Source organism: Piliocolobus tephrosceles, chromosome X (genome assembly GCF_002776525.5).
Source record: "Piliocolobus tephrosceles isolate RC106 chromosome X, ASM277652v3, whole genome shotgun sequence".
NCBI classification, from domain to species: Eukaryota; Metazoa; Chordata; class Mammalia; order Primates; family Cercopithecidae; genus Piliocolobus; species Piliocolobus tephrosceles.
Window position 1 is genome coordinate 66,291,176 of NC_045455.1, and position 20,824 is coordinate 66,311,999.

Here is a 20,824-nt window from a genome sequence, read left to right on the forward strand (position 1 = left end):
GTCTGTGTGCATGCGTGTGTGTGTGTGTGTGTGTGCTCATGTGTTTACATGTGCATGAGTATGTGTAGGGGTGAGGTGGACCAGAAATAAAGGGCATTTATTTCTTCACTTGATCTTAGCCAAAAGGCTGAGAAGCGGTAGGCATTTATTTCTTGAGAATAATCTTTGCCACTCAGTTTTCCCACACCTAAGAAACATTGTATTCTGGGGGGATGCCTTTCTTTTATGATGAGGTCTTTCTTCCCCCAGGGAAATTAGCTCTACTTTTCTTCCAAGACCCATCGTTACTACCCCATTGTAATTAATGAGTCCCTCCATGAATATTAAAGTTGTTTTTTTTAACCTTATCCAAAGAAATAGTGAACATTTTTTATTTTCTATCTGTGCTTGTGCTTTTTCCTCACTTTGTACCATGTTTCCTATGTACTGACAAATATCCTATTCATCTTTTAAGATCTGACTTACCTGTATATTTGTTTGAGTTCTTTGTAGATTCTGGAAATTAGCCCTTTGTCAGATGAGTAGATTGCAAAAATTTTCTCCCATTCTGTAGGTTGCCTGTTCACTCTGATGGTAGTTTCTTTTGCTGTGCAGAAGCTCTTTAGTTTAATTAGGTCCCATTTGTCAATTTTGGCTTTTGCTGCTGTTGCTTTTGGTGTTTTAGACATGAAGTCCTTGCCCATGCCTATGTCCTGAATGGTACTACCTAGATACAAGAAAAAAACAAACAACCCCATCAAAAAGTGGGCAAAGGATATGAACAGACATTTCTCAAAAGAAGACATTCATACAGCCAACAGACACATGAAAAAATGCTCATCATCACTCGCCATCAGAGAAATGCAAATCAAAACCACAATGAGATACCATCTCACACCAGTTAGAATGGCAATCATTAAAAAATCAGGAAACAACAGGTGTTGGAGAGGATGTGGAGAAATAGGAACACTTTTACACTGTTGGTGGGATTGTAAACTAGTTCAACCATTATGGAAAACAGTATGGCGATTCCTCAAGGATCTAGAACTAGATGTACCATATGACCCAGCCATCCCACTACTGGGTATATACCCAAAGGATTATAAATTATTCTACTACAAAGACACATGCACACGTATGTTTATTGCGGCACTATTCACAATAGCAAAGACTTGGAATCAACCCAAATGTCCATCAGTGACAGACTGGATTAAGAAAATGTGGCACATATACACCATGGAATACTATGCAGCCATAAAAAAGGATGAGTTTGCGTCCTTTGTAGGGACATGGATGCAGCTGGGAAACCATCATTCTTAGCAAACTATCACAAGAACAGAAAACCAAACACCGCATGTTCTCACTCATAGGTGGGAACTGAACAATGAGATCACTTGGACTCGGGAAGGGGAACATCACACACTGGGGCCTATCATGGGGAGGGGGGAGAGGGGAGGGATTGCATTGGGGAGTTATACCTGATATAAATGATGAATTGATGGGTGCTGACGAGTTGATGGGTGCAGCACACCAACATGGCACAGATATACATATGTAACAAACCTGCACGTTATGTATATGTACCCTAGAACTTAAAGTATAATAAAAATAAAAAAAAAAAGAATGCTGTCGGTAATTGAAAAGTAATTTTAGTTAAAATCTAATTTTCTTTGATGGTTGATGTTTGATAATAGCTTCCTTGTAAAGAGTTTTATTCAGTTAACTTTTATACTCATAAAGATCTGTACATTTCAATTGCCAAAAAAAAAAAAAAAAAAAAAAAGATCTGACTTACCCACCACACCTCCATGAACCCTCATGGGCCATCCTAGCCAGAGGTGAACGCTTCCTCTTCTAAACTCCCATAGAACACATTTTGTGCTACTTTTCTGGTGTTTATCACATGCCATCTTAATAGCATAACTGTTGGTAAATCTGCTGTCAAGATTAGCTTGCTGAGGGCAGGGATTACCTAGACATCTTTGTATGTTGCATAGCATCTACAGTTCTTAAGGTTCTATGATGCTACTAGAACTTTGGTTGCCCCACCACCTTTTTACACCCCTCCCCTACCCCATGCTAACTTCGGTGTCTTATGTTCTATGGTCAGTCTACATAATCAGTTGGTTCCACATGCCACCAGTTCCCTTCCCTTTTTTGCCTTTGGTTGAATGTTGATTGCAGAACTCAATCCCTGGTCAAGTTCAACTCTCTGCCTACTCCACATCTGTACAGGAGCTCTGAATATGGCTGGAGAAAAACACTCAGCCATACTAACCTCACTTCAGCTCGTGGCTCCCAATCTCCAGGGACCCTTGGCATTCTCCATTAGCATTACTTCATTTCCTAGACCTGCAATGTTCAGTATGGTAGCACTGGCCACACGTGGCTACTGAGCACTTAAAATGTGGCTCATCTGAATTGAGATGTGCTGAAATGTAAAACGCACACTGGCTTTTAAAATCTCATTACTAAAAAAATGAATCTAAAATATTTTGGTACTTTTTATACTGATTACATGTTGAAATAATATTTTGAATATGTTGGCTTAAGTAAAATATACCATTGAAATTAATTGTACCTATTTCTTTTCATGTTTTCAATATGGGTACTAGAAAACTTAATATTCCATTGATGGTTTGCATTATATTTCTATGAGAAAGCACTGTTCTGGAAAATTCACTAGATAATTCACTGCTGGCCTTAACAATTTACTCTCTGAAGGCCCTTCCACACCTTTTCAAACTTTACCCTTGTTTACTCACCTCATTCTTAGCTGATGAGCTTGCTTCTGATTGCACAGGGACAGTGGAAGCCATAAGAAGAGCATGTTCCTCGTCTCACTAGCAGATCTATCTACCCTGCATCTGTACACAGGTACTCTGAGTTTGCTTCTGTTATAAGGAGGGCTGCCCTGCTCCTCTGCAGGACTGGTTGGCCACTAAGGCTCTGGACTCTGTCCCTTCTCACTCACTTGTGGAATTCTCCCTTAACATTCATTCTCTTGCTTGCATTATCAATTTTTGCCTCTCATAATATCATTGTGTCAGCATGATATTATGTTATAGTATCTCCAATTCAAAAAAAAAAATTCCTCTGGCTACTGCTCTGTATTTTTTTTGCTCCTCTTAACAGCAAAACTCACTGGAATAATTTTCCAAATTAGTTGCTTACAATTCCTTTTGTCTGATTCCCTTTTGAACCCACTTCAAATGGATTTGTGCCCACAACTCCATCAAAACTTATCTTGTCAAGACTCCTGATGACTGTCTCACTGACAAATTCCATGGTAGACTCACAGTCCTCATATTACTTGATCTATTAGCAGTGTTTGATGCAGTTGACCATTCCCTCTTTGAGTCACTTTCTTATTTGTTTTCCAGGTCAGCAGATTTTCATGGTTTTACTTCCTCACTGGCTTGCTTTACAGACTTTTGTCCTGGTTCTTCCACATCTCTTGATTTCTTAATTGTGTAGTGCTTCAGGGCTCAGTTTTAGTCCTTTTCTCTAACTACACCTACTAGTTGGTGATTTACAATACTGGCTATTCACTAATGATGCCCAATATATGTCTTTCACCCTGAGCTCCAGACTCCTGTGTTCAAATGACTACAGAATATCTCTACTTGGATGCCACAAGTCATTTCAAATTCCAAAATGGAATTATGGATTCCCAAGACTGCTTCTCTGCCATCCTTCAAATTTCAGTTGGCCATGGCTCTTATCCTTCCAGGCAAAAAACATTAGCGACATCCTTGACTGCCCTAATAGTGTCACCTAAATTCACTCAATCAGCAAATCGTGTTGGCTCAACTTTCAAAACATGTCTCAAATCAGATCACTTCTCCCTACTTCCATAGCCACCATTCGAGTCCTAGGCACTATTGTCTCCTGCCTGGAATATTGCAGTACCTCCCTGAGTAGCGGTCATAGTACTTCTCTGCTCTCTATAGTCTATTCTCCACACATTGGCCACAGTAAAAAAAAAAAAAAGTTAGATCAATTACATCTCTGCTCTACCAATGGCTTCCCTTTTTACTCAGAATAAAATCCAAATTCTGCCTTTTTGACCCATCTCCTACTACACGTCTAAGACACGAGTCTCTTTGCCACTCACCTCTTCAAATATGACAATGATCAATCCTAGGGCCTTTGCACTTGCTCTTCCCTCTGCCAGAACAATGTTTTTCATCTATTTCAAGGAGGTCTCTGCTCCAAAACCTCCACATTAGGGAGGCCCTCTGTAGCCCCCTCAGCAAAAATAGCATCCCCTATTACTCTCTTATCCTTATTCCCTGCTTTGTTTTCTTTGTTGCTCTCATAATGGCCTGAATTTGTTTGTTTTTATTGCCTGTTGTAGTGGCTAAATGGTGGCCCCAAAAGTGTTTATCTTAATCAAAGTGACTTGTGAATATCATCATATATCACAATAAAGTGAATATTACCTTAGATGGTAACAGATGTGATTGCATTAGGGATATTGTGGTGAAATTGTTTGGGATTATCTGGGTGGACCCCAGATGCCATCACAAAATGTGCTTATAAGAAAAAGGCAAAGGGAAAGAACACAGGCAGAAGAAGAGGAAGCAATGTGCCCATGGGAACAAAGAGTACGGTGACAGGCCCAAAGTCAGGGAATGCAGACAGCTACCAGAAGCTGAAAGAGGCCAGGAGCAAATTCTCCTCTAGGGCCTTCGGAAGGAGTGCTGCACTGGGGCCGTCTTGATTTGGGGCTTCTGGTCTTCAGAACCATGAGAGAAAACATTTCCATTGTTAGAAGCCACCGAGTTTGCGGTAATCTGTTGCAGCAGCCATAAGAAATGAATACACCTGTTTTTCCTCACTAGAACAAAAGCACCAGGGATGTTGTTCACAGCTGTACTCCCAGCACAGCAGCAGCAGTGCCTAGAACAGGGTAACAGCTCAATAAATATTTGATGAATGAAGTCATGTGGTTAGTCAATTATGTTTTTTGGTAAATATCTAAACCTAAAAAAAAAGTGAAAAGAATAATTTGAAGGATTAAACTGATCAGTGCATTTTAGGCAGGTGTTGAGTTAAAAACAATCATGTAGCAATCACTCAATAAATGTTAATAATCATGATGGTCATCCTGACAGTGACTGGGCCAGCCTGGGCCATTCTGAGTGACCTTTTCTCCTCAACTTTCCCATGTAGTGCTTTTCCTTTTCTCTCTCACTTCAGAGTCAGACTGTGTTTTTAAAATTTAAGACCATGTAGTACCTTGGGCAATGTGTGACAGTTGCATGAAGACAGGTTGTGGATGTCTTTTTATAACTCTGAAAAAAGTCACATCAGCTGATATTTTTTTCATTGAATTTCCTTAACTGTTTCACCCTCCTATTTCCTTTAATTGTTATTTTTAGATGATCCATAATAATGAATTTCTGGATGGTAGAAACGCATTTTCTTATAGAATAAAAGTAGGGGACATACTGGTGATCTTTTAATTAGAGCTAGATACGGGCGTGACAAGATGGTACTTGTGCCCGGCTCTTGTCTTGAGATCCTCTCCTCACTGTATTCTGTAATATCCTGGCAGCTCCAAGAGCTCCCAGATCAGCTTATCTTCCATCCTTTTGACTGCGTGCCTTACACTGATTGAGGAACTATCTTTAGGATCCTTTGGCTGTTTTCCATTTCTTGATTTAAATGAAGGCCTTTGGAGGGTAGGAAGTCATCTGGACACTTGCTTTTGACAGAACATAGGACTGTAAGAACCAAATCTTCCACATCTTAAAATTCCCTCCAACAGTTGGCTCCATTTTCCATTTTTCCTTCATGCTCTGGTGCCAGATCCTCATGCAGTAAATCTATCTGAGAGGAGTACAAATCTTGTGGATCCGTGAGTTTCAAGACACATTTAATTCAGCAGAACTTCAACTAGCCGTGTTCCATATCATCTGGGTATCCTCATCAGGGATCCCAGTGTTCCATTCTACAGCCAAGAAATTACCACAGTCCTGGTTTCACTTAGCTACATACCAGAACCAAAGGTCTAGGCTGTCACAGCCCCAGTGTGTGTTACCAGAGAGCTTTACCTTTGTTGGAGGTGACATGTTTACTGCTATGCTCAATAGAAATGGTATTTGAAACTGAACCATAGTTTATATATTTCACTTCTTGTAGACAAGTTCATATCTGCTCCATGCATACAGTCATAATTCAGGAGACACTTCCAAGGTTGGCAGAAATCTTTCCTGGCACAGAAGTACCAGTAATTTGTTCCCCTTGACTTGGTGGAGACTTTGATAATAATCATGACTTTATTTTCTTTTTCCTTAAAAAAAAAAAGCATTACAAAATGCCTATGGAGCATAAGGGTATCTGGCAGAAAAACAAATTCACAGAGATCCTAGAAACAAGTTGGAGAAGACAGTGTTGGCTTAGGTTGGTACAAAAGGGAGAGAGGAGATTCTGCAAAGACCCCTGCCTCCCTGCACCTGTATTCCAACTCTGAATGGAGCTTGAGAGTACAGGAGGACAGCAAAGCTTGGCACTGTGTGTGTGTGTGGCGAGGGTAGTGCAGATGGAGGGAGGAGAAGGGAAGAGGTACACTGAGCCTGATGATGTATCCCAAACATGAAGAAAGCAGTGGGATAATCTGGAAAATGAATGTCTTTGTGATATCCACAGACCCACCTTGAAGAATTCCTCAGATGCGCTTGGTTTGTTGATTTGCCCAAATGAAAAAATATAGCGCTCCTCACAAATGACACTTTTCATAATGTCTGGGAAGTGCTGATGCTCTTTTATACACAGCCTCATTCAGTCCTCTGAGTTTGTCTTTGATACCCTCTTGTCTCTCATTCTTTAATTTTATCTCAGCCCCTCTCTGTCTTGAGCCACATTCCACAGAATTGTGGCAAAGGCATTTAGAAGGCTATTAATGGCATTATGTTTTTATGGCTAACTATTCTTTTATACATAAATCAAGTTAACAGATGTTGGTCTTTGTTTCTTTTCCCTCTATTTTTTCATATATTTCCTTGCCTGTCTTCCAGTCTTGGATTACATGATACTTGTTAGACACCTATTTCCTGTGTAACTCAGAATGGAAGTGTATGTGTGTATAGCAGGATTACTGTTTACACTCACATTACATGAATAGGCATACTCAGAGGGAATAGAAATAAGCTATTCTATCCATTTTCTTGCCTTGCAGCAAGTTTAATTGAAGGACGAAAGGAAGAGAATGAGATAAAAGTTATCTCATTCTGTTAACTTTATTTATGTATAAAAGAATAGTCATATAAACCATAATGGAATTAATAGCCTTCTAAATGCCTTTGCCACAATTATGTGGAATGTGACCCAAAACAGAGAGGGGCTGAGATAAGATTAATGAATGAGAGACAAGAGGGTATTGAAGACAAACTCAGAGGACTTTTTGATGTAATTGACCTCACACTTTCGCTTAATTAAATTTAAATGTTTACTATGATACCCACTTTATTCTATATTATAAAATTGTACTTTTCTGCAGTCCTCGTCAAGAATATTTCCTGTTCTTGAAAGCAAATTTTTGAATTTTTCATAAAAAGGTGGGGTAGTTTTGTTGTTTAGTAGTATGAGAAGCTCTAAAGTTAACGGGCCTGAAATTACTGCACAGTTATGAGGTTGCACTAAAAGTTGTTTTGCTCCTGTTTTCTGGGACTTAACTTCTTTAGGGAAAATGTTGTACCATTAAATCACAAAACATTCACAAATTCACATGCACCATAAGTGGGCCTGTGGGACAGTCTACTTCAAGTTCATCTAGAGCATTTAGAAGCAAACATTCCTACACTTCTGGGGCCTAGTTCAAATGTAAGCCGGCATCTAGTCTGCTTGCAGAATACAGCTAGTCCATTGTTTCCAGGTGTTTTGATGAATGAACCTGCTCAATAGTTGATCTAGTCAGTATAGAAACAATTGAAAAAGAATTGATAAGAAATCCAATAAATTCAGTAAGGCTCTGTATGTGTGCATATATGCGTGTGTGATTTTTTGTATCAATAAACACATGATTTACAGGTGTTCTCTCTCATTTTCTTCCCCTCATTTCAGTAGACTGAAATATAGGTTGAAAAGATCTTTGAGTGTAGAGATTTTTCTGTCGACAATGGGTACTCATAGAAATGAGAAATTGCAGAATGACATGCAATTGTAAGTAATGATTACATCTCTAACATGCTCCCAAATGGACTTTCTGTGCATTAAGTATCATTACACTACAATTTCCAAGATGTCTTTTAGCTACAGGCTTTAAACACTGTTTATAACAGATAAAATGAGTTCTTGGGGGGAAAAAAGAGGGAGACTCTTAGCAAACCAGTGTCACAAGTGAAAAATAGAGTTTGCCAAATAAATAACTCAGACACATTTATATTTGTCTAGATGACTATGTCTCTATTTTTTACATTTTAAAATAATTATAGATTTATAGATCCTATTCATAAATTATTCACAGATTATAGACTCATAGTGGCAAAATCTAGTACATGGAGTCTGATGAATTCTTCACCCAACCCAAATGATAACAGCTTATATGACTGTAGTACAATAGCAAAACCAGGAAACTTACATTGGTACCGTACTATTAACCGGATTGGTACAGTACATACTTCTTTAGGGAAAATGTTGTAGGATTAAGCAGGATTTAAACAGGATTAAACTGCATAGAACTACACACACACACACACACACTCACATGAATACATGTAAAAACTGGTGAAAACTGTTTTCATCAGCATTCCATCAGCATTGGTTCTGGCTTCTAGACTGAGACTAGATTACCTTGCAGAGGAGAGCTAAGGAATCGTGGAGTCAACTTCTATTTTTTTCACTTTCTTCTTTCCAAAGTTCATTTCCTAAATAAAGCTGTTTTTGTAAAATCTGTTGGCAACGTTCATACCTGAATAATGCCATGAAGTTGGTAAGCTCTATATTTTAAAAAATGACTATTATCAAAATCTTCATCAAAGTAGTTGATGTGAAAGAAAGCATTCTCTCACCTTGGTCTGACAGAATGAACGTCCATATGTGGACTTCTCTTTCCCAAACCCGTATCACAAATGGCATGAGCTGAATATTTCCAAGTGTGGGTCTGACTTTTAAGTGATTTCCCACATTTTCACTTCACAAGAGATCCCTTAAAATACTACAGTGGTGACAATGACTTCACTCAAATAGATGCAGAGCCAGCCTTTCACATTTCTAATGCATTTTTTCTGGAGTTTAATCTAGACTAAAAAATACTGTTTATTTGATCTCCTACCAGTTGAGATTGGTAATCCCTCACTAACTGAAAAATTGCCATGTTGAATTTGATCCAATTTAAAAAATACGTATTGCTTAAAATGCCATTTTCGTGATTTCTTTTTTGTTATTCTAGCCATGAAATATGGAAGCTCAGTCTCCTTAATATCAGCGAGTTAATTATTTCAAGGATCAAAAAATGATATTTGCTCTTTAATTTTAAAGTAGATAATAATGCTTTTATGGAAAAAATCTCCTAGAATCTCTATTTCAATCTAATCAGAGGGAAATTTGGTATAATTTATAAGAAATAAATACACTGTGGAAAAGAAAAAGAACTATTGAAAAATAATGCATGGTATTTCCTAAGTTGAGCCATAAAACATAGCGCTTGTTTATTTTACCATATAATTCCAGGGTTATCACTTCAATGTTTAAAGCAAAGACCTGTATCAGTTATCTAAGTATATATACATTAGATTTAAAAAGTCTCAAACAAATTACAGAGTTTTTTAGTGATTCAAGGAGGAAATTCAAATTCTCAGTCATCCTTCCTGAAGCTTACAGCGTTTTAGTGAAACTCAAATAGATCAATGTAAGCATATATTTCATATGACACAGCTCTCAAACTACCACACCAAAGAGTTCTGGTATCTGTGCATTAGTCAGAAAAATCTTAGTCTACGACCATACCACCTTGAACATGTCTGGTTACATCTGATCTTGAAAGCTAAGCCGGGGCAGGCCTGGTTAGTATTTGAATAAGGGACCACGTGGGAATAACGGGTGCTGTGGGCTAAAAAGAAATTTATTTGGTCTTTTATCTTTTAGGACCATTTTGGTTTTCAAAGGCAACAGCTCAAATCAAACATTAAGCAGAAGTTTTAATTTTAAGATTTGTGTTTTTTCTTTTTCCTGTCATTCTACAGTCTGCTACTTTCATGTTAAGAATTTCCTCTATTACTTTAAATATTAAATCTATGGCTTTACTGAAAAGACTTATGCATACATATGTATAACTAGATTTATACATATATAGTTATATGTAACTATTCACATCTATCAACAAGTAACACCCTGAATCTTAATTGTGATTGATGTAAAGCTGTTTGTTTTTATAGACTGAAGTTTATGCCCCTCAGCAGACATAGCTGTGGTAGAGGCTGTGCTCCACCTCAGATGCATGGAGACAGGACCTTTATAACTGCTTTTCTTGGGCTTAGTTTTGAGTAAACTGTTGATCTTGTCATGGCCTTTCTTGCCTTTACCCTACATACAGACTAAAACTCCCCTTTGAAAATGTTAACCACATGTGTACACCCAAGTGGACTTTCTGTAGCACTAGCCCGGAGTCAACAGATGTGAGGGCTGGAAGAATGTCAGTCAAACCCGAAATACATCTTTGCCTGAGGTCTCAAGAGTAGTTTATCAGAGCAGGTGGGATCAGCAATGTCCACAGGGGCCCCTCAGGTCTGAGATCCAGTGTCCGCTCCCTCTGCCCCTTCTACACACTATCAAGCTGCTTCTATATTTATGCATTTATATTGATTTTCAAATTGCATTTCTATTGAGAATAGGGTTCTGCTAGAGAAAAAAAGGTAAAAAAAAAAAAAAAAAAAACTATAAATCAATGAATAAAACAAAACACCCCACTGATATTCACCAACTTTCTTCATATTACAGATTTTTTTTTGTTTTTTTTTTTTTTTGAGATGGAGGCTCACTCAGTCGCCCAGGCTGGAGTGCAATGGCGTGATCCTGGCTCACTGCAGCTGCTGCCTCTTGGGTTCAAGTGATTCTCCTGTCTCAGCCTCTGGAGTAGCTGGGATTATTGGAGTCTGCCACCATGCCCAGCTAATTTTGTATTTTTAGTAGAGATGGGGTTGGCCAGGCTGGTCTCCAGCTCCTGACCTCAAGTGATCTGCCTGCCTTGGCCTCCCAAAGTGATGTGAGTACAGGCGTGAGCCACCGTGCCCAGACATCTTACAGATATTTAAATATGAAGACAAGTCCAGTTCTTCTAACTCCTGATCCAGGCTTCCCTCTGTAAGGTCCTAAAGCTAAAACACATCAGGCTGTTGGGGCAGCTAGGCTTTCCTACTTAGCCTCTGCAGGCCATGTGGCTAGTGCTGGAAGGCTGACAATGGCTAGGAAGAGAGCCTCAATGCTAAACCCATTTGATGGGTCCATTTTCTTCCTGGGCTGAGCCACAGAGTTCCTGCCAGGAATGTTTCACAGGTGAGCAGACTTCTCTCTCAGAAATGCCCATCATCACAATCCTTACTGGGACAGGACGTTTTAGCCAATTTTACACATGTCTATGTAACAGATAGGAGTGCTATATACAGGAGAAAGCTTTCAGTAAAGCCATGGATTACTGGAGGCTGAGGACTCCTTGTAAGAAGTCTGGCAAATAGGAGCATTCCTTCTTGCTGCTCTTCCTCTCACCTCTCTGGTTACTTCTCTTTCTAAAGGCTTTCCCTTGGTCCTTAACATTCAGTTTCTGCCTAAACTGTTCTAATTTGTACTTCCCTTTTCTGGTTAGATGTTTTCTAAAAAGGACCAAAAGTGACCTTTATAGTTTGTCAATTTAAGTCAGAGCAACAACTTGCAGTTTTCTGGGGCCCTGACAAGCAAAAGTAGGGCTCTCCCTGGCAGATGCTTCCAGCTGCCACGCATGCACACACATACATACAGATGCAGGCACACACATGCATACCCATGCAAACACACACATATACACTCTCCTGCACGAAACCCCTAGGAAGTCTATGTACGTTCACTGGTACCACAAGTTATCCTGAAAATGTTCAGAACACTTTCTATCTCTGTAACACTACTTTTAAAAATGAATTTCTGGGGTAAAGGTCATTAAAAGGAAAACATCATTAAGCTCTTTGAAATTCCACTGGGCTTTAAAGATTTAAGAATCCAGGGATGTACAATATAAATTTTGCCAAACTTTAAAATAAAGTAAAAAATTCACAACAGTTGAATTCCTCCCAAGGCCCCTTTACAACACTTACAGATCGCTGAGATACGGGTATGATGAATAGCTATGGGTCTTAAAGCTCTGCATGAACCACACACAACAAAACGCCTCTGCGTTCTATAGCCCTTGGCACAATACATTCCTGGTGGCCTTTCCCCTAATGCGGTGATTTCCAAACGCCAGTCTGTGGACCAGGGTCACTTACCGACATAGTCTTCAACTTCCAATAGCTAAATGAGAAGGACTGGGCTTTATCCTTTATTTTGAGATTTTTTATCCTTGCTTTTCTTGCCTTTCCCTTTTGATATTAAAACATTCATTTCTTATGGAAAGCAAAGGTAATAATAGATTGTAGAAACATTTTGTTTTGTTTAGATGACCTTTCTTTGTAAAATTAAAAGATGGAAACTCTGTATTGGGTTTAAAACCAATTTTAACTCTCCATGAAATTTAAAGTCTGGAAAACATTTCTGTGAGGCTGGGCCAAATCCCAAACCTGGGGGAAAAATGACTTCAGGAGTGAATGGCTACAACCACTGAAGTTCAGAAGAGAATTTAGCTTTTTAACATTGTTTTTCAGAATTTCTTTTCCAGAAACTATAGAGAATGAGGATGGTAGAGGACGCATCACTCTAGTTTCCTCTTTCCCCAACATCCACAGGCATATCAGTGGTCTGAATGTAATGTCCTCTTAAAATATGAAGCAGAAAATGGGTTAGGATTAAAAAAAAAAAAAAAAGTGCTGCCCCAAGAATCATGAGAAAGCTGCTTCTGTTGTTGATCTGTTCTTGTCCCTGCCAGCTCAAAGGATCATGTGTGACACCGTGTCACAAACAGAGTCCCTAACGTGTTTACTTTTCCCTGACAAATACTATAAATTTTCTTCTTGTAGTGAAGGAACATTGTTTATGCAGCTGTGTTTCTTAAATCAATACTGACTTTCTGCCCCACTGTATCCTTTTTGCAAAGACACTTAAGGAGAACTTTCTCCTGGCATTTGGGGAGAACTTTTCAAGTCAGACCTCCTAATTAGGAACAATCACTGTGCACTGGATCCACCAAAAAGAAAAAAGTGTTTTTGGCCTGGTGAAGTGTTTCCATCTTGGGTTACAGGCTTCATCTAAAGCGGCTTCTCTCTTGGCCTGAATGGACTTTTCCATGGAGACTGAAGGTAAGATTGCATGCTGGCTGACCCAACAGAGATCTAGAACAAACTCTTAGGAAATCTCAACCCCTCAAGCAGTTGAATTCCCACTCCTCTGAGACCAGCTGAGGTTATTTTCTTACTTCATTTAACTAGCCAGATGATAGGTTGACTGATGGGGTCATTATGTCCAGCATCAAGTAATTTTAGAATGAAAATTATGCAATAGGTTAGACCACAGCTCAATTTTTATCACCCAAATGCATACAATGTCCCTAATGTGATTGCCTTTGGGCTAAGACGGAAAGAAATGTTCAGTCCCAAAGTGACTATATTTTCTGGAATAGATTGAGTGAAATGTCTCTTTATTTCAACTGAAACACATGGAAATAAATTTCTTTGGTTTTACTTTCTACATATCTGATACAAGGTAAAAACTGCAGTGATTAATACATCCTACGGGGCTGCCAGTTGGTGAGGAAAGGTTGTCAAACTTTAGCTGACTCCACCAAGTTGCTATTATCATTTTTAGGCCTGGGTCAGTCAACTAGGGTAGACAAGCTTCTTGACATGTGGAATTGACTGGGACACTGGCAATTGATCCTATTTAAGAAAATGTCTTCAACACAATGATTTTGCTTAAGTACCTTCTTACTTAAAATGCACTTCAGGACACCATACTTGTTTCTCTCTGTGGCTTTTTAATTTCTCTTTTGGTTCCAATTGACCTTTCTTTTTTTTTTTTTCTTCTGAAATAAAGGAAGAATTATAAACTCATGATTTTATAGAAAAGCTCAGTTTGCAAGAATATCAGCAATTTCTTATTTGAATACCGTCTACTATACCCAATTGCTAGAGCATAACTCTTGACTCCTAAACCTAATTTATAAATCAGTCATCCTTTCTACCCCAAATTTGTTCTTCCTCCTGGCATTCTGTCTTATTTCTTGGCACCCTCATCTACTCAACAGCAGCAGAAGAAAAGAAGAAACTTCATAGTTGGAGGATCTTCCTTCTATCTATTTATTCATCCATTCACTCAACACATGAAGCAGTATCTGCTCCAGGTACTACAGATAAGCATGTACAGGATAGATACGGAACTCTGTTCTCACAGTGATTACACAGCGATTATATTCAGGTACATTTCTTCTAGAAACACTTGCTACTTCTTGTAAGTATATATACTTAAATATGTCTGACAGATCTTGATATATTACATATTTAAGTAAATAATGATAGAACATGAATATTCTTACATGGATGCCTCAATTTCTTTCAGCTGCCTCAGACACTCACTGGACAGTGATAGCCAATGATATGCCAGACTTGATATCGATTGATAATGTTATGGCCCCACCAGGGAAGGTTAGAAGCATGGAAGCTTCTTTCAAATTTGAATGAGCAATGAGCACTCAAACACTCCTGTTCCTGATTAATATTTTTTTGCCTTGATGCACATATAAGAACTGGGACTAGCAGAAAGCGTTTAGCTTAGGACTGTGGAGAAATGCTTTTCTTCATTTCTGATAAAGCTCCATTTGCTGTTTGATCCTGTCTTCTTGATCTCCCAAGTTCCTGATAAGTCTACAAAGCTAAAACACTCACAGTTTGATCATTAGCAGTGTAGATCTTCCTCTCGTTCAATGAAAGTCTTCTCTTGGAGGTTAGCAGTAAATGTCTCATTGCCATGACCCACTGGTCAGTCCTTATGCCTCTTTGTCTTTGCACATGCTGATCCCTTTTCTTAGAAAGAAAGTCCCTTTAACCAGGCATCATCTCCTCTGAGAAGCTTTCGCTGACCTCCTCATACTGGAGAACTCTATTATAGCACTTGTCACTCCCCTCAAAGTGGAAAACAGTAAGTTGCAGTCTGATGAAGTCATATGATGCCCAGGCTGGCTTATGAGTAAAGAGGTGAGAAGGTCTCCTACTGAAACATATTTTCCCTCTTTCTTCCCATTACAATAGCCTTTCAAAGTTCTTGAAATGTCCAGTAAGGAATTCCTATACTTTACTTTTGACTTCACAATTTCTCAGTCAAAAGCTCAGTATCATTGCGTAGGATAATACATTACCCATTTTTTTTTTTTAAAAAAAAAACAAAACAAAAACCTCAACACTCAAAAATCAAATCTGTGTCTGGGAAAAGGCTTTATAGATAGTGGTACCTGGATTCTGGTGCTTGAGAGAAGCAGGAGGAAGGAGGGGAGATGTCAAATACCATCTTTTAAAAAATTTGTTTTTGATGACCATCTTTAAGAGATTTTAAATGCCATACATGAATTCAAGAAAGAGAATAAAGCAGGGTTCTCAGAAATAATAGAAAGCTTCTTAGGGAAGCTGGGATAGTATCATTTTATATCTCTGATATTTCTGCTCATCTACTAAAGCTCATTAAAACCTATTAGTGATTAGGAAATACTTATGTTTTATAAAATTCATTTAAAAATTTAAAGATAGCAATCTAAACTCTCTTTAAAAATTAATTTTTTTTTTTTTTTTTTTTTTGAGGCGGAGTCTCGCTCTGTCGCCCGGACTGGAGTGCAGTGGCCGGATCTCAGCTCACTGCAAGCTCCGCCTCCCGGGTTTACGCCATTCTCCTGCCTCAGCCTCCCGAGTAGCTGGGACTACAGGTGCCCGCCACCTCGCCCGGCTAGTTTTTGTATTTTTAGTAGAGACGGGGTTTCACAGTGTTAGCCAGGATGGTCTCGATCTCCTGACCTCGTGATCCAACACCATTTAACACACTTAACTTTAGTACTTTACTAAAGTTTGCAGAGGCAGACTACTCTTAAAAGTAGGAAAACAAAAGGCAGAGGAGCAGACAGACTTTTTTTTTTTTTTGAGAGGGAGTCTAGCTCTGTCACCCAGGCTGGAGTGCAATGAGTCTAGCTCTGTCACCCAAGCTGGAGTGCAGTGGTGTGATCTCTGCTTATTGCAACCTCCCACCTCCCAGGCTCAAGCAATTCTTCTGCCTCAGCCTCCCAAGTAGCTGGGATTACAGATTTCTGAAATTCTGAATAGTATAAATACAACTGGAATTACACTTTATTTTAAAATACACATTTCTGGGTAAAAACATAATTAAAGATCCAATAATTTTGGTTAAATTTTAAAATAAGCCCAATATGTAACTAAATAAGTCTTAGCAGAAAAATGTCAGGATAAAGTTGAGATTGCTCCTATTTTTTAATATTTATAGCACGTATTTATTCATAATTACTTGTGAAGTTTCAAGTACTAAATATTACTCTGACCTGCCTAACATGAGTCAGAATTTAGGGCGATAGAAAATATAAAACAAATTTTTCCTTACTAATACATATTTTTTTAAAGTTGTGTTTACGTTCTTCATTGAGAACTAAATAATCATTAAAAGAATTGCAGAAGTCACAAAATCATTAAATTAAGGAGAGAAAATCTATATATATTTAGGATACAGATATTCAGTATGCTAAGATCTCTATCCAATGGTCAAAAAACAACCAACAAACCAAAGATGAAAATAAAAAACAATTTCTTGGAATATTATTTGAGGACTTCCAATTTTAACATGCAGAACTAAGTGAGTATTTTCTTATTCACACGTCAGAAAAATCAACCAAAACGTCAAGGGAATCAAGAAAAACAGTAATGCAAAGCTTATCCTTTGTAAAAGTAGGAAATAACAGAGAGTTTTAAAACAAGAGAGAGAGAAGACTTAGTGACATAGGACATAGGAAATGCCAGAGTGAAGATGCCTGTGGATTCTGAACTTCAAGAAAGTCATAAAAGCACAATTCTAAGTGATATATACTCAAATGTAAATGGAGGTTTTTACAATAAAGGACAGCAAACTGCTTCCTATACAACCAAATAGTAAATATTTTAGGATTTCTGGGTCATATGGTCTCTGCCATAACTATTCAATTCTGCCATTGTAGTGCTGAAGCAACCATGTATAATAAACAAATAGGCATATCTATATTCCAATAAAACTTTACTTACAAAAACAGAAAGCTGGCCAATGGGCTATAGTTTGCTGATATTTGTTCTCTAGCAATAAGGGTGTTTCAGCTTGAGTGAATGCTTCCCTAGGCCTCAAAGTGGTGAGGTTTCTAGAAAAAAGAAAGGCGGCAAAGCAGAATGAGAATTGGTAGGAAAAAGCCATACTTGCTTGAAGCTGTCTGTGTGTGTGTGAGTGGAGACTTTGCTTTGAGAATGACTCAAAGCTTCTGATGTCTATTGGTTGGAGAAAAATAAAGGTGAAAATAACTAACTTATAAATTCAACCCTTTTTCATAACAAAACTTCCCACTATCTGGAACATGACCCATACTTCTGTCACAGAACCTTTTAAAAATCACTGATTCTGGAAAAACTTACCCCATTGTTTGAGTAATCAAAAAGGAGTCAGTGTAAGATCCACAGAAAGATATGAAAAGAAGGGGGAAAAGAGAGTAAAGAAAGAAGAAAATAAAGTGACAATCAAGAAATAGACACTAGAAAAATGTCTTACGAGGCAGATAAAAATTGTAACCAAAAGTATTTTTTGAATTTTAAAAAATGAGTAAAGTCACTTCTATGCAATTTCGTTAAGAAACAATCACAAAACTACATAAGTAAATTAAACATGTACTGGCAATACATGGCTGGGAAGTTAAGGGAAAAACAAATAAAAATATCAGAGAAATGAAAGTTAAATTGGAAACTGCACAAAGAAGATCGGGCATTGCTGAAAGCATGGCTAGAGATGCAGAAGACAGAATTAGAAAAAAATGAAGGCCGGGCGTGGTGGCTCAAGCCTGTAATCCCAGCACTTTGGGAGGCTGAGACGGGCGGATCACGAGGTCAGGAGATGGAGACCATCCTGGCTAACACAGTGAAACCCCGTCTCTATTAAAAAAGTACCAAAAAAACTAGCCGGGCGTGGTAGCGGGTGCCTGTAGTCCCAGCTACTCGGGAGGCTGAGGCAGGAGAATGGTGTAAACCCGGGAGGTGGAGCTTGCAGTGAGCTGAGATGCGGCCACTGCACTCCAGCCTGGGCGACAGAGCGAGACTCCGTCTCAAAAAAAAAAAAAAAAAATGAATAAAAAGAATAAATAGACAAGATATTTAAAAGGGTTATATGACAGATATGAAATATGAAAAAATCAAACATATGCATAATTGATGTTCTTGAAGAAGAAAACCAAAACAATAAAACAATAACTGTTAGGATTATTACACAAAAATTATGAATATAAAGCATTATTAAACAAAATCCAGTTACACATTAAAAAACTAACACACCATGAGCAATTCTATTTATTCTAAAATGCAAGGATGGTTCAATATTAGGAAATCTATTAATAAATTTCTACCACACTAATAGATTAAAAGTCATGTTTCTAGATGCTGAGAGACATTTGATAAACTCCAATATCCATTCTTACTAACAAGCAAATAAACAACAAAACAAAACTATCAATAAATGCCGGTAGATACTTCCTTAACCTAGTGCAATATGCTAATCTCAATATAAAATCTAGTGCTATAATCTATAAGGAAACTCAGAAATATTTATATTAATGTCAGGAACAAGACAAGAATGTCTTCTACCACAACTATTCATAGACATTGATCTAGACGTCCTAAGCAATGCAGTTTTACAAGAGAGAAATAAAATGTATACAAATTGGAAAAGAAAAAGACAAATCATAATTGCTTGTAGATTATAAAAGTAAAAATTTGATTATATAAAAAGTGAGCCAACTGAAAAAAAAATATTAGAAACAATAGTGGAAGTCAGGTCTTTGGTTATAAAGTAAATATATACAATTATCATCCTTCTTATATTAAAATAAAAGAAGGCATAATAGAAGAAAAGACTTCATTTTTTTATAGCAATATCACTAGAAAATATTTAGAATAAATTTGTCAGATGTGAAAACTTATGTAAAGAAATCTTTAACCAACTGGACATGGTGGCTCATACCTGCAATCCCAGCACTTTCAGAGGCCGAAGCTGGCAGATCACCTGAAGTCAAGAGTTCGAGACCAGCCTGGCCAACATGGTGAAATCCCATCTCTAATAAAAATACAAAAAAAAAAAATAGCTGGGTATGGTGGTGCATGCCTGTGGTCACAGCTGCTCAGGAGGCTGAGGCAGGAGAATCACTTGAACCCAGGAGGCAGAGATGGCAGTGAGCCGAAATCATGCCACTGCACTCCACACTTCAGCCTGGGCAACAGAGTGAGACTGTCTCAAAACACCACCACCACCACCAACAAAAACCCATAAAACAAACAACTTTACAATGTCTCTTGTGGACACAAAAGAACACTTGAATAGATATAGAAATATATTATTGGTGAGAGAAACTCGGTATCAGACAGTTTTCAATTCTCTCTAAAAAAAGTAAACATTTAATCAGTTCCTATAAGAATATCAATAAAATTTGGGAGTCTACACATGATTCTAAAGTTCATATAAAGGAAAAAACAAGCAAGAGAAACCAGAAAAATTCAGGGAAAAAAATAGAAAATACATGGTAGTAGCCCTACCTGACATTAAAATATTTCGGATGTGATGACACTTCAATTAGTGGCAAAAGGTTGAAATCAATCAATGCTGTTTATTCTGGCCCTCTAAAAAATTAATGTTGGATTATAACCTCAGACCTTACATCAAAATGATTTCCTGATGAATCAAAGATTTCTATGTTAATAAAAATATAAAAATACTAGGACCCGCCAAGGAAAAGTTTTAAAAGTATTATAGTAAGGAAGACCTCTCTAAGTCCATTACAAATCTCAGAAGCCATAACAAAAAACTGATGAGTCTGACAATATAAAAATAAATTGGGCAAAAAATTTGCAGCTCACGTGGTAGACTAGCACTGTCAATTGAAATACAATGTAAGCCACACTCGTAATTCTAAATTTTCTAGTAGTTAGTGTAAAAAGTAAAAAGAAGTGGTTGCTTTTAAAGAAATGTATCACTTTTTTTCTTTAATTAAATTAATTTTCATAATACATTTTATTTAACTTGGCATATCCGAAATAATTTTATTTCAATAAGTAATCAATATAAAATATTATAAATGAGATATTTCTATTCCTTTTTTTTCCAAGAAATCTAGTGTGTATTTTATAATCAGTGTGCATCACGATTAGAACTTGCCACATTTCAAGTGTTCAAGAGCCGCATGGGGCTGGTGGCTACCATATTTGACACACTTTAATGGGTTACTTTTATTAATATAGAATATTCTAATATAGAAGGAATTATCATATATCAATAATAAAATGTCTAACAGGCTAATAAAAAAGGGCAAAGCATTATTAATTCACTGAAGTTGAGAGAATTTCAAGTTAAATTATCAGAAAATACTATTTCATATCAGATTGACAGTGATCACACATTTTATGACATGCTGAGTCCACGAGGAAGGGGAGAGTGAGTCACTTCACACACTGATGGT

General features: G+C 37.6%; 1 protein-coding gene across 1 annotated transcript in view; it reads left to right on the forward strand.

Annotated features, from left to right (window-relative positions):
* Nucleotides 1-20,824, forward strand: part of DLEU7 (deleted in lymphocytic leukemia 7) — a 135,648-nt gene that overhangs the window by 21,975 nt on the left and 92,849 nt on the right. The window lies entirely within an intron of this gene.